This window comes from Pinus tabuliformis, chromosome 4_2 (assembly GCF_031772625.1).
Source record: "Pinus tabuliformis cultivar Carrire ecotype Pingquan chromosome 4_2, CPIR1, whole genome shotgun sequence".
NCBI classification, from domain to species: domain Eukaryota; kingdom Viridiplantae; phylum Streptophyta; class Pinopsida; order Pinales; family Pinaceae; genus Pinus; species Pinus tabuliformis.
In genome coordinates this window covers 753900087-753914067 of record NC_142304.1, presented here as the reverse complement: position 1 = coordinate 753914067, position 13981 = coordinate 753900087, and positions in this window count along the sequence as shown.

Here is a 13981-nt window from a genome sequence, read left to right as displayed (position 1 = left end):
AAAACTAATGTCAATGTCTAAATTATTGCATGTAAAATAAAGTAAAAAACATAATATGAAAGAAACTCAAGTCAACTTGAAATTTCTACTTAGACCAACCATGTAAGAAGGTCTCTTCTCCTCTTTCTTGTTGGTATTTTGCATCTATTAATTGCATAAATAAGAACGAAAATGTGATTAACAAGAAACTAAATTTACATAATAGACACATGAATTGTACATGGTAAAACCCTGAGAGTGTGTCAAGGAAACCTCCACAAGGCAAGGGATTGGAACTCTTATTATCCAAGGTGGAAAAAAATGACTCTCCAACATTACATCAAGTGTCTTGGGCAATCATAATTTTAATAGGAAGACATCTTTACATGACTTCCTATCATGACGCAATTGTTTGAGCGGTAAAGTGATATTTATTGAGAAAATTACATTTAAAATGATTTCTTTTAATTTTTATCATTACCAACAATCTCCACCTTGACAGAAAATTTCCTAATCCCTTGCCCATGCCCATTCATCATATTTTTTACAAGCTAAGAAAAGCCAAACACCACTACAGCTTCTCTAGAAATACTAGCTTTGTGAACATGTCTACACAATTCTCCTCTATATTGACCTTATTGAGAGCTACTTTTCCACCATCAATTACATGCATTACAAATGGTATCTTACATCAATATGTTTTTTCTTGCTATGATAAGCTGGATTTGTGGCCAAATTAATAGCACTTTGACTCTCAGAGAATACATCCACTTTATTATGTGTCCTTCGAAGCTCATCAAGTAGACCTTTCAACCAGATTTCCTCTACAGGCATCTGAAGCAGTTATATACTTTGCTTCAGTAGTCAACAAAGCAAGTGTTTCTTAAATATTTGACATACAACTAATTGATCCACCTGTAATACTAAAGACATATCTTGTAGTATACCTCCTCTTGTTTAAGTCACCAACATAATCGAAATCAACATATCCACAGACGAAATCTCCACGACCTTTAAAAATGATACAATGGTCACTTGCACCTCTAAAGTGCCGAAGCACCCATTTCACTACTCAACAATTTTCTTTTTATAAAGGTGCCATGAACCTACTGACAACTCCAACTACATGTGATATGTCAGGTCTTGTAGATAACATCGCATACATTAGCTTTCCTACTCCATTTGCATATTGACACGAGACATATACTTCTTTTCTTTATCAATTCTTGATATACTTCTTTTGTGATAACCAAAGCTTTCCATTTTTCTTGTCTCTGTGTATTTCCATGCCCAAGATCTGTTTTGCAGCTCCAAGATCCTTCATATGAAATCCTTTAACCTGTTGATCTCTTCCATGCTTTTTCTTGCGATAAGCATATCCTCAACATAGAAAACCAAGAGAATGAATATGCCATTGAAACTTTTAAACTACACACAATGATCATATGCCATTGAAACTTTAGGCATGAATATTTTATTAGATATAACATTAAATTATTTTCTTTTAAAATTTTCTTTGTATACATACACATATATGAAGTTTATATTGACATAAATTAGCTAGCATAGATCTTCAAATAGTTTCTTTCAATTATGCATTGAAATATTTTTGAAAGGTATAATATTTAAACATATTACCAGCATTTTTTATTTTTACATTATGTCCTTTTTAAATTGATATGAAATTATAATGGGTCAAGTGGACATCTAAATATTTTATTTATGACAATGAGTGAGTGAAATACTTTTACCACATTGGGTTGTAATATCAACAACAAATCAGGTAACCATAGTGAAGTTGAGATTATTGATGTTTTATAATTTTTTTAATTAGAGCTAACTCAACATACATATTTATTTTTTCTTTTTATTATAGTCTATATTGCTTTGCTATTTATAAAATATTTTATTTTTATTTTAAAAGAGACACATAACAAATCCAAATTGAATATAGGTAGAATCACACATCATCCTCATACTAAGTCAAATGCACCTCTAGATATAATAACCTATTTGGTTCTCATTCTAAATCTAAAACATTGAAACATCATCATTTGATACACAAAGAAAATATACTCCTAACCAATAAAATTAATTAATAGAAACCTACTTATTAATATATGTGCATTAATGTAGTTATAAGATGTACCAGTGGTTAAAAACTCTCAAATTCAATTTTTAAAAACTAAAATAACCAATCCAGTATAGTTAAATGATTTAACTCACCTTACACTAACTCTCAATGAAATTGTCCTTATAGACATGGTTCATCGCTAACCATGACCCATAATAAAAAACACAACTCTCATTTTTTTAAGAAAATAGTGTAACTTATCTAATGCTCTCACTAGATACAATGCGTTGGTGCGTGACTATCACATGCATCTCTAACAAAGATTCATAAGAAAATAAGATAACTATTTGGGACATATTTGTAATATAAATACACAAGTGTGCTTATGGTAAATGGACCCACTAAAGAATAATGCTTGTGGAAAATGTGCTGATAATTAAAAAATTCTCAAAATTCTGAAATTTACTTTGGAAAAAAAAATTAATCCATCTAGTGCAGATAAACCGTTTAACATGCATTGAACGACCGCATCAGTCTATTTTCCCAAGACCAATGCTTAATCGACATGGCATACACCAATGCTTAATCGATATGGCATACACGTTGTCATGCCCATAAATAAAAATTGCGAGTTTTGTTGAAACAAATAAATTAATTATATCACCTATGTGATGTTGCAATCTAAAAATAGTGCACTAGTGCACCGACGCATGGTGCATGATTAGTGCATTAAAAAAAACATATATATACATACTTGTGAAAAATACATTAATAGTTTAAAAGTTCCCAATTTTGTTTAGGAAACTCAAATTATGAACAAAAAGATTTCATCCCAAAAAGTACAAATGAGTTTGCATATTTATTTATTTTTTATTTTTTAAATAGATGACTTTAGGGAATGAAGTGTGAACGTTGACCATATGATATACCAATGAAAAGGACCACAATATATTAAAACCTCTTAGTTATAATAGAGAAGATGCATTTATATTCTCATTTCCTTCTTTCAACAAGGCAAATTAGGAGAATATCACAAATAAAGCTATAGACGAAGTTTATAAGGCTTTTCTTCTTTAACAAGTCAACCTATTTGAATATCACGAATTAAATTAAGAGGAATACCAATAACATTCCAGTATCTAATATTTAATATTTTATGAAAAATACTAAATTATAATTATTAAATGTTTTACTTTTAAATATTTAAATAAATTATATTTCCGGTAATTCAAATATCTTATAATTTATAAAGAAATAGAAAATTATACCCAAAAATCAAATATATTTATTTAGATGAAAAAAAATTAAAGAAAAAAATATTACTTTCAAATATTTCTATGAATAGACAATATAGTGAAGATTATTTTTTTGGAACGTCGGTAACCAAAAATTAATTCTTATTTATAAAATTTGGACTTTTTCATATATTTCACTTAAAACAAATTTACAAATAAAATAACATAAATGTTAAAAATAATTTCCATAAATAATTAATACACATAATAAATAAGAAATTTTATATTCAAACTAAAAAACTAATTATTTCTTAAATGATAAACCTCAAATTATTATACAACTATGTTAATTTTATAATGAAACTTAAAAATACTAATTATTTATTTCTTCATAAAACTAAAATTATCATACAACTATATTTTTTTTAACATAGAGTATACCTTTTCTTTCATTGTTTCAAATCTCAAAAAAATAAAATTAATATACACCATTCCTAAAAATATATAAATATTTTTTACATTTAAATAATAATTTTATTAAAAATATTTAATAAAAAAATATTAAATATTAAAATATATAATTCTCTATATTATATCAAACTACACATTCTTTTATTTCACTTAATAATATTTATTTAGTACAATCACATCACCAAATTAATTTGAATAACAAATATAACCCAATCACCATTTCATAAAAGTCCATAAAACTTTTACGTGGTCGAGCTGAAGGTTTCCTTAATTAATACTCGCATATTGCCATGATGTGCACATTCAATGCATTGCCTTGATGGGTGCACGCTATACGAAGTTGTCAATCTAAGCATGAGAAAATAAAAGCGAAATGTGACTTTTTATTTTATAAATGGAAATGATACCCTATGGGAATTTAATTTCTTACGGTAAAGATCATCTTCCTACTATATAGGTTAGGAGTTTGGGAATTGATTTTAAATAATAACTTAATTTTTTAATGTTAAAGGCAAATTATGATGGTGGGTTGCATATGGATTTTAAGTTGTGTTTTGTTTTTTAGTTATAAGTAACCAATTTTGTGTTAATATATATATATTACTTAATCAACAAGTCTAGTAAGATTAAAATAGTGGAGAATTTAAGTCATACACTTATAACTAGCAATTGTCCCAAAAGGTACAAAGAGAGGCCGATAGGATTATTAAATTGGAATTGTTGAATTTTTCTAGAAAAGTTAATTGGTTTGTGGAAAACCTTGTTTTCTTGGACTGGATCATTGTGCAATTACTTTTCTTTAGATGTTTTGTTTATATCTATATTACAAGGAACACATTGAATGTCTTATTTCATTTTAGAGTAAGTTAATTACCCAAAATCAAGAGGTTAAGTTAATTACCCAAAATCAAGAAACCTTTATAGATGGCCAAACATATACGAAGAATACATCTCATTCATATGCAATACCAAATCCATCTTTTCTTTTCTCTGAGTAAAATTTCAAAAGCATGAAGACATGCCATTTCATATGCACAATAAACCCAACCTCTGAAATTTCAATGCTTGGATGCATCCCATTCATATGCTACAATAAACCCATATTTTCCTTAAATTTCAATCCATAAACACCCATTCATGAGCCATAACAGAACCACAAAAAACAAAACCCCCTGAACCGTTCTACTCAGAGAGAGGCAAGACGAAAGGACAGCACTGTCTACGGATCCTCCATGTCTTCGAATGAGATGAGGAGCATCCCATGACCCATTAATGCATTATCTTTTCAGGAGTGCAAGGTAAGACTAAAGAAAATCATTAGCTACAGATGTTTCATGTCTCTATAAGGGCTTGATAAATCTTCGTTTATTTTGTAAATACAATAATTTGATTTCATTTTAACACTGTAAATACTAAAAATGAGCGCATAAAGAGCAGATAATCAAGAAGGAAACGCTTCAATCACACACTGGAAATCAGAATTTGATGTGGAAACTTGTAACGCATCAGATGCAGAATTATCTGATATGATTTCTTTTTTTAAATTACAGTCTTGAAAGACTTTGACTGAGGACTAATCTAGCTCAGTCTAACGTTTATTCAAGCCGGTTGTATCTGAGTCCTTGTCTACTATGTTTACTGGCTTATTGTCAATGTTGCCATCATTGTGAGCTGAAATTGGTTTAGAAGTGTTAGGCTTGGAAGGATCAACCTCTGATACGAAAGAGGCAGTATTTGCATCACAATCAGCCTGAAATCCAAAGACCGAAAGTAGATTAGAAAGCACAGGAGAAGTACACGTCTCCTTAGGACCTGATGGGTGGATCCTTACTAGATCCATGTCTGACCCAAATGTATTTTCCTTCCTTTGGTGTAAGGATTGTTGACAATCTCTTCTACTATATACGTGATACTCATTCAATACTCTTATCAGCAATTGTCAGCTCCTTAAAATCTCGTTCAAATTCATTATTATCATGTGTTCTCGTGCTTTCCCATCCTGCATAAGAAGTTTGAGAAGACTCTCTAGAACACAAACATACTGGCTTTTCAAATTTATTGTTAGACAAATCTTCGGCCATTCGAACTTGTCCGCCACAAAATTTTCTTAACTTTTCCAAAGCTTTCTGCCTCAGAAGTAATTCTAAATTCTCTGCCTTCGATTCATCAATGCGTTCCTCCATATTACACTCTGCATGGCAAGAAAATGACTCGCCTGACTGACTTGAATCCATATTCGAATAATTTGGCAAAAATATTCTTTTTGTTTTTTTCCATAGGAATGGATAGACTGCGACTCTCTTCTACATGGTTCCTGATTCTTTTCTTTGTTTTAACCCTTTCTGGACTACATACCGCTTTTCTTCTTCTATTGACTTTACCATTGCGTTCATGTACGTTCTTCCCATTTGGGCTTCTAATGCCAAGCTCATCCGCGCCCTTTTTGTATAGATTGCCCTCCTTTTCTCGCAGCTACTGCAGCTTATACTAACGCTTCTTCTATAATGCTGCCTGCTTCCTCTTGCTCTGTGCCTTGTAGGATGTTCTTTATGCCTCTGTTTTCTACTTTTTTTCTTCTTCTCGGTTCCTGCCCTAGTGGTTGAAGTCTGTCTTTTACGCTTCTGGGAATGCTAATCACTGGAATCAGTGCTCCTGCTGCTCCTAACTCTCTTCCTCTTAGAATCTCTTCCTCTACTTCTTCTTAGACTTGTACGATGATTACTCTTGCTTGAATCAGAAGATTCATATGAAGAAACAGAAGGAGACCTCTCCCGTTGGATTTATTGGATTTCTGCCTTGATCTACTAACCTGCTCAGATGAAAGATACCTATACATTATTGAAGCTGCAATTTTGAGAGAAGTAATTAAAAGGAACGAAGATACTAGCATCAATAAAGAGGGTGTTTTCCTGGAGGGGTGTGTGCCTTTCAAAAGAAAATGGAAGCGAGGCCTGCATTTTGTCATACACTTGACATTTTTTCCATAATAACATACACGACAAAGGAACAAAATGGTGTCCGCAAAATCTTACAAACATCCCCGTGTTTCTTAACACTATACTACGCATCCATTCAATACCAAATTTCCATACAAATCTTGCAAAAAAAAGCTAAACAAACAAGTCGGAAAAGAAAGAATCCTACCTCCAATTTCCTGCCCTTTTTTCACGATTTTATAGATTCCATTGAGAGGTCCCGGAAAATAAAAGTAGAACGCCCTAGCCGAACTCCTCAAGGCGCAAATTATGCGTTACAACGCCAGTAACCCTGCATTTCCATCCATAACAAAAGCAAACACAAGACTGATTAGCATAAAATCATATATTTAGATCACCTGTAATACCCTAATTGCTTACTGAACCATAGATGAAATCCGGGAGCGATCGAACGCCTGGATGTATTAATAAGATAACGGAATCCGTTATAAAGATCGTGGATTGCGAATTTCCAATTGAGGGTTTCCGTTCTTTGGCTTCCCTACAATTATTCAATTGTCCATGGATATGAATATATGGATGGAAATGGATATTAGTTAATTTAGTGGATACATCGATCGATCTCCTGCTGCTGCTCCCCATTGAGCACAACAACCCGCCATGCATATTGCATATACTCGTTTCTGGTTGAATATGAAGAACACTACTTGCCAAAAGCCAGGGAAGAAGAACAGCACACTGGCAGGGAAAAAGCAGTAAAAATATCTTCAAGAGTCACATAAAAAAAATGGGAAAAAGCAGTGAGCAACTCAACGTGTATTTGGAAAAAGCAGTCACACTTCAAATCAATGGTTGAAAGTGTCTCACCTGATCCAACGGAGCAGGGTAAAAGTGTTGACGATTGTTGATGCATAGGAAGGCCTATCAAAATTTTGTGTGGAAGGAAAGGAAGTTGAATTAAGGGGTATTGCAGAGAAACTAGGAAAGATAATCAGCTCTAACTGTATGACAAAGCTTCTAAAGAAGGAACAATGAGGTGTAATTACGCAATTATGTTCACTAGAGGTTACCACATCGATTTCTCCATATCTCGAAACGTCTTGGACAATCATTCCAAGGTATTTGAGACTCCCAAAGGTCTCTCACCTATTTGTGATCATGATCATGCTATTCATTTGATTCCAGGAAGTGTTCCTTCAAACATCAGGTTGTATAGATATCCCTATGCCCAAGAGAGCTAAATTGAACGTATGGTTGCAGAAATGCTAGAGGCTGGTATAATTCAACCTAGTCAAAGTTCTTTCTCTACTCCAGTAGTATTGATGCACAAGAAGGATGGATCAAGGTGCATGTGTGTAGATTATAGGGAGATAAATAAGCTCACTATTAAAGATAAATTTCTCATTCCTGTCATTGATGAATTATTGGATGAATTGCATGGAAAAATTTACTTCATGAAGTTAGATCTTCATTCAGGATATCATCAAATTAGACTGAAGACTGAAGACATTATGAAAATAGCATTTAGAACTCATGAGGGTCATTATGAGTTTTTGGTCATGCCTTTTGGCCTTACCAATGCACCTTCTACATTTGAAGTTTGATGAATTCCATTTTCAAACCCTTCCTTATAAAATTTGCATTAGTATTTTTTGATGATAGACTGATCTACAACAAGTCTTGGAAGGATCATGTTGAACATGTTGACAGGGTGCTCAAACTATTGGAGAAGAAACAATTATATGCAAAAAGCTCCAAATGTTTCTTTGGAGTACAAGAGGTGGAATATCTGGGTCATATTGTATCTCATGAAGCTATTAAGGTAGACCCTAGCAAAATTAAAACCATTAAGGAATGGAAAATCCTCACATCCATAAAGCATCTGCTAGGATTCCTCGAGTTGATAGGTTATTATCGCAAGTTTGTTAAGAATTATGGGATAATAGCAGCACCTCTAACAACATTATTGAAGAAAGATGCATTTTCATGGACTCCAGAAGCAACAAAGGTCTTCGAACATCTTAAAGAGGCAATGCGCCAAGCATCGGTCTTAGCTATGCTGGAGCTCACAAAAACCTTTATTGTGGAATGTGATACCTCAAGAAATGGAATTGGTGTTTTTTTAATGCAAGATGAAAGACCCATTACTTTTGAAAGTTGTCCAATCAAGGGAAAGTATTTACACAAAGCTATTTATGAGAAGTAAATGTTGTCAATACTACATGCACTTAAGAAATGGAGACCCTACCTAATGGGAATACACCTCAAGGTAAAAGCGGATCATGATAGTCTTAAATACATTTTAGAACAAATATTATCCTCTAAAGAGCAAAAAAATGGGTCACAAAGATGTTGGGTTATGACTTTGAAATCATCTATAAAAAAGGGAAGCAAAATGTTGTGGCAGATGCACTCTCAAGAAAGGATGAGGATGTCGAAGCATTGTTGTGCGCCATTTCTATTATCTAACCAGATTGGATAAACGAAGCAAGAGAGGAATGGAAGAATGACGAAGAAGTGTGGGCACTCATTCGAAAGTTACAACAATATCCCAGTACATTTGATACATTTAGCTGGAAAAATGATTCGTTATGGTACAAATATCTCTTATACCTGTGTAAGAATTCCCAACTCAAACAAAATATTCTTATGGAATTGCACACTTCTCCCTTAGGAGGACACTCAGGATTTTTAAAAACTTACCATAGGGTTAAGAAGGAATTTCTTTTGGGATGGCCTTAAATCGGATATTCAAAAGTTTGTTGCGCAATGTTTGGTTTGCCAAAAAATTAAAGTTGAAAAAATTAAGACCCTAGGTCTATTACAACCTTTATCCATTCTAAACCAACGTTGGGAGGAGGTTTCAATGGATTTTATCACAGTTTTACCCAAGTTTGAAGGAAAGAGTGTCATCATGGTGGTAGTTGACAAACTTACCAAGTATGAACACTTTTGTGCATTATCACATCCATTTAAAGCCAATACAGTTTCTATTGCATTTATGGAAACAATTCAAAAGCTACATGGAAACCCAAAGATTATTGTAAGAGACAAAGATCCCATTTTCACTGGAAATTTTTGGACATAATTATTTTCTTGTCTCGGTACTTAGTTAGCTCATAGCTCATCCTATCATCCTCAATATGATGGGCAAACTGAGATAGTAAACAAATGTTTAGAAGAATATCTTCGTTGCTTTGTATCTGATAAACAAACACAATGGGTCAAATGGTTGCCTCTAGCTGAATAGTGGTATAACACTTCCTTCCATACTGCAGCAAAAATGACCCCATTTATGGCACTTTATGGATATCATCCACCATCCATCACATCATATTTAAGAGAAAATTCTAAGGTTCAAGTAGTGGAACATCACATCGAGCATCAACAACAAGTTCTCCAACTCTTAAAGGATAACATCACGTTGGTGAAGAATAGAATGGAACAACTGGTAGATCAACATCGCAGTGAAAGAAGTTTTGATGTAGGTGACTGGGTATTCCTATGGCTACAACCATATAAACAAATGTCCCTCAAGCAAGCTAAGAAGGATAATAAATTATCGCCAAAGTATTATGGTCCATACAAGGTGTTGCAAAAGATTGGTACTATGACATACAAATTGGAACTTTCTATAGCTTCCCGAGTGCACCCAGTTTTCCATGTTTCATGTTTAAAGAAGGTTATAAGTGACAAGCTCCCAGTTCAAACAATATTGCTAGAACTTGATGAGGAAGGAAAAATAATATTGGAAACAGAAGCAGTCACAAAAACAAGAACTCGACAGCTACAAAATTGATCAATTTCGGAGTATCTCATCAAGTGGAAGAACTTATCCGGTGAAGATTCCACATGGGAGGATAAGAATTTTATACAAAATCATCTATAACTACTCAAGCGTTGAGGAAAACACCTTTCCGAAGGAGAGGCACATGTTAGGCCCCTATAATACTAGTGATTCCCCAATTACTATTGTCATTGTATCCCTTATTGTTATTATTGTGCCCCTATTGTCACCATATTGTTTTTAGTATGCCCCATAGAAACGCACTATTGTTATTTTTGTGCCCTTATGTTATTACTGTTATATCGGCTTGATTATATTGTGACCCCTTCGACTCCCATATATAGAAAGCATGTTTAGTCATTTGTATCATCGAATAATTTTTCATTTGTGTAACGTAAAGGAGGTGGCCCCCTCGAAGAGGCTGAATTCCAAGGCATTGATCTATCTTTTATATCTTTTTGTGAGCTGGTTTCCAAACACTATTATGGCAAAATATATCAACTTAGGGCATAACCTTACAAGACATGTGAAATCAACTACAACAATAAAAACGTCACCATTGTCACTTTAGCAACACCCATTTTTTAATGATGGACATAATTCAGTAAAAGAAATACTTCCCTTGTAGATTTTAGGGATCAAATAACGCAAATACCTCAGTATAAGTTCACCCTAAGGATTCTACAATAATGTCCACTTAGGGATATGGATACGCAAATAAGGTATAGGGTGTATTAGAGAGTAATTTAAATATTTGAGTTCAAAAGATATTATGGTTCAATCTAAATATTTGCTCAAATACATTCCTAAATATGCAAAATCAAGAAATTATACTTACTTTTTAAACATCAACAACATAGAATATAAAATAAGTGTTAAAATTACAAATAAACAAGAGCAAGTGTTACAATAATTTTCATGATTGAAAAAACATGTAGCAACACTTAAACGTTAGACATAATCCCTAATTAATGGCTAAAAAACTGTAAATAAGGCTACATTTTTTGTATGTAATATATTCCATGAAATTCCCAACAATAGGAAATCAATTTACAAACAATAAACATTGAAAATAAGTGATTTTTTTGTAATAAAAAATTAAAATTACCGTAGAAAAAAAATGATTTTAGCATTTTGAGGATTACACATGATCTAGGTCGGATATAGTGGAGGAATTAAATCAAACAACCATTGTTATTGATGAGACCTAGTTTGGAGAATTGGGTTATCGAACCTTGCAAGAGTTCTTTGAGGAATCAAATGATGTATTTGGGAGATTAACCATTTCCACTTTAACACCACACCATTCTATTTTATTCTACACACAAATATCTTTCCAACAGAGTATGAGTAGCCTCAATGAGAGTCCATATGCAAAATTTATGTTACACTAAAGTTCACCTTCCTATTTTGATCAACATAATTCGAGAGGATTTCATGCCAACCCCATTATTCATAAAAATGCAATAGTTGATTATGAATGAAATTTTTATGCTTCACAATTGACACCCTCGAATGTGCCTAAGCTAGTGAGATAATGTGGCTAGTCCAAAGGTTTAATGCCCTAAATTATGATACAATTACTTTAAAAAGTCTTTATAATGAGGAAAAATGAAACTATCTGAAGCTTATTTGTACAACAAAATTCAAGAGAACTCATTATAGCAATAGAATAAATTAGAAAGCAATTGTACAAAATACCATCTAACCATTGTAAGTAAACAATTGAGAATTAAAGTGAACCAACAACAATCTAAAATGAATTTATTTATAGAAATATTTTTGAAAAAAATATCATAACTTCTCAGCCACAAGACTATATAGGTATGTATTGAAAATCTCATATGGATTTCAATAATAATTTTTGTCTATTAATATTAAAGAAATTTGCCTCAAAAAATCACAATACAAAATAGATTCATTGGAGAAAATATGCTAAAATAATACCAACTATCAAAAATACTAATTGTATTGACAAAATATAGGTACAACTTATTGTTTTAACTTATTTCTGAAGACTAAAAAACACTTAAAACTGTCTAAGATATAATAGAATTCATACAATAGATATCAAAAATGTCAATAATAAATCAAGATGAAGTGTTGGGCAGCGTGGGCTCTTTGATAATATTGGATATCAACATTTTCTACAAAAATCATACAAATTAGCACAAATACAAATGAAATACTAGACCTTCTAACAAAAAGTAATTGATGTAAGAAATAATAACAACCTTTTAAAAAGAACCATAAATTAGATGAGCTCACTTTACACCTTGTCTCTCTTGAGAAGATTATTGTTGTCACCAAAACATGTAAGCTCTAATGCTCTAGAAATAATGAATCAAATAAAAAAGGACAACATTAAGAACATATGCACACCTCTTCTCATTGGTATTTGTCATTCATCCTTCCTTTCCTTTTATATTGTTTTATACATCACTTAGGTAATTGGAGGGAAAAATTTTCTATTAACTAATTGCTTGTTAAGATGAATTTATTTTCTTTTTATATATAGAAGGAATTTAGGAATGAACAATTTTTAATTAAATAACTTTATAATGCAGGTGTGGTCGTCGATTATGTCCATAGAATATTCATATTAACCTTGTAACTCTGTAATAAAACATATAAAATATGACATCATCTATAACACCACCATTATGATAATCATGTGCATAAAGTGAGTCATCATCCATAATATGTAGATAAAATAAAGCTTATAAAACCATATTATGTCTTTCATATGTCATGATGATAAAAATATGTACTATGAACATGATAATGCATTTCCCAAAAGATACTAATGTCAATGTCTAAATTATTGCATGTAAAATAAAGTAAAAAACGTAATATGAAAGAAACTCAAGTCAACTCCAAATTTCTGCTTAGACCAACCCTGTAAGAGGGTCTCTTCTCCTCTTTCTTGTTGGTATTTTTCATCTATTAATTGCATAAATAAGAACGAAAAAGTGAATAACAAGAAACTAAAATTTACATAATAGGCACATGAATTGTACATGGTAAAACCCTGATAGTGTGTCAAGGAAACCTCCACGTGGCAAGGGATTGGAACTCTTATTATCCAAGGTAGAAAAATGACACTCCAACATTACATCAAGCGTCTTGGACAATCATAATTTTAATAGGAAGACATCTTTACATGACTTCATATCATTACACAAATGTTTGAGTAGTAAAGTGAGATTTATTGAGAAAGTTGCATTGAAAATGAATTCTTTTAATTGTTATCATTACCAACAATATCCACCTTGAAAAAAAATTCATAATCCGTTGCCCATGCCCATTCATCATCTTTTTTACAAGCTAATAAAAGCCAAACACCACTGCAACTTCTCTACAAATACTGGCTTTGTGAACATGTCTGCACAATTCTCCTCTATATTGACCATATTGAGAGCTACTTTTCCACCATCGATTACATGCATTACAAATGGTATCTTACATCAATATGTTGTTGCTTGCTATGATAAGCTAT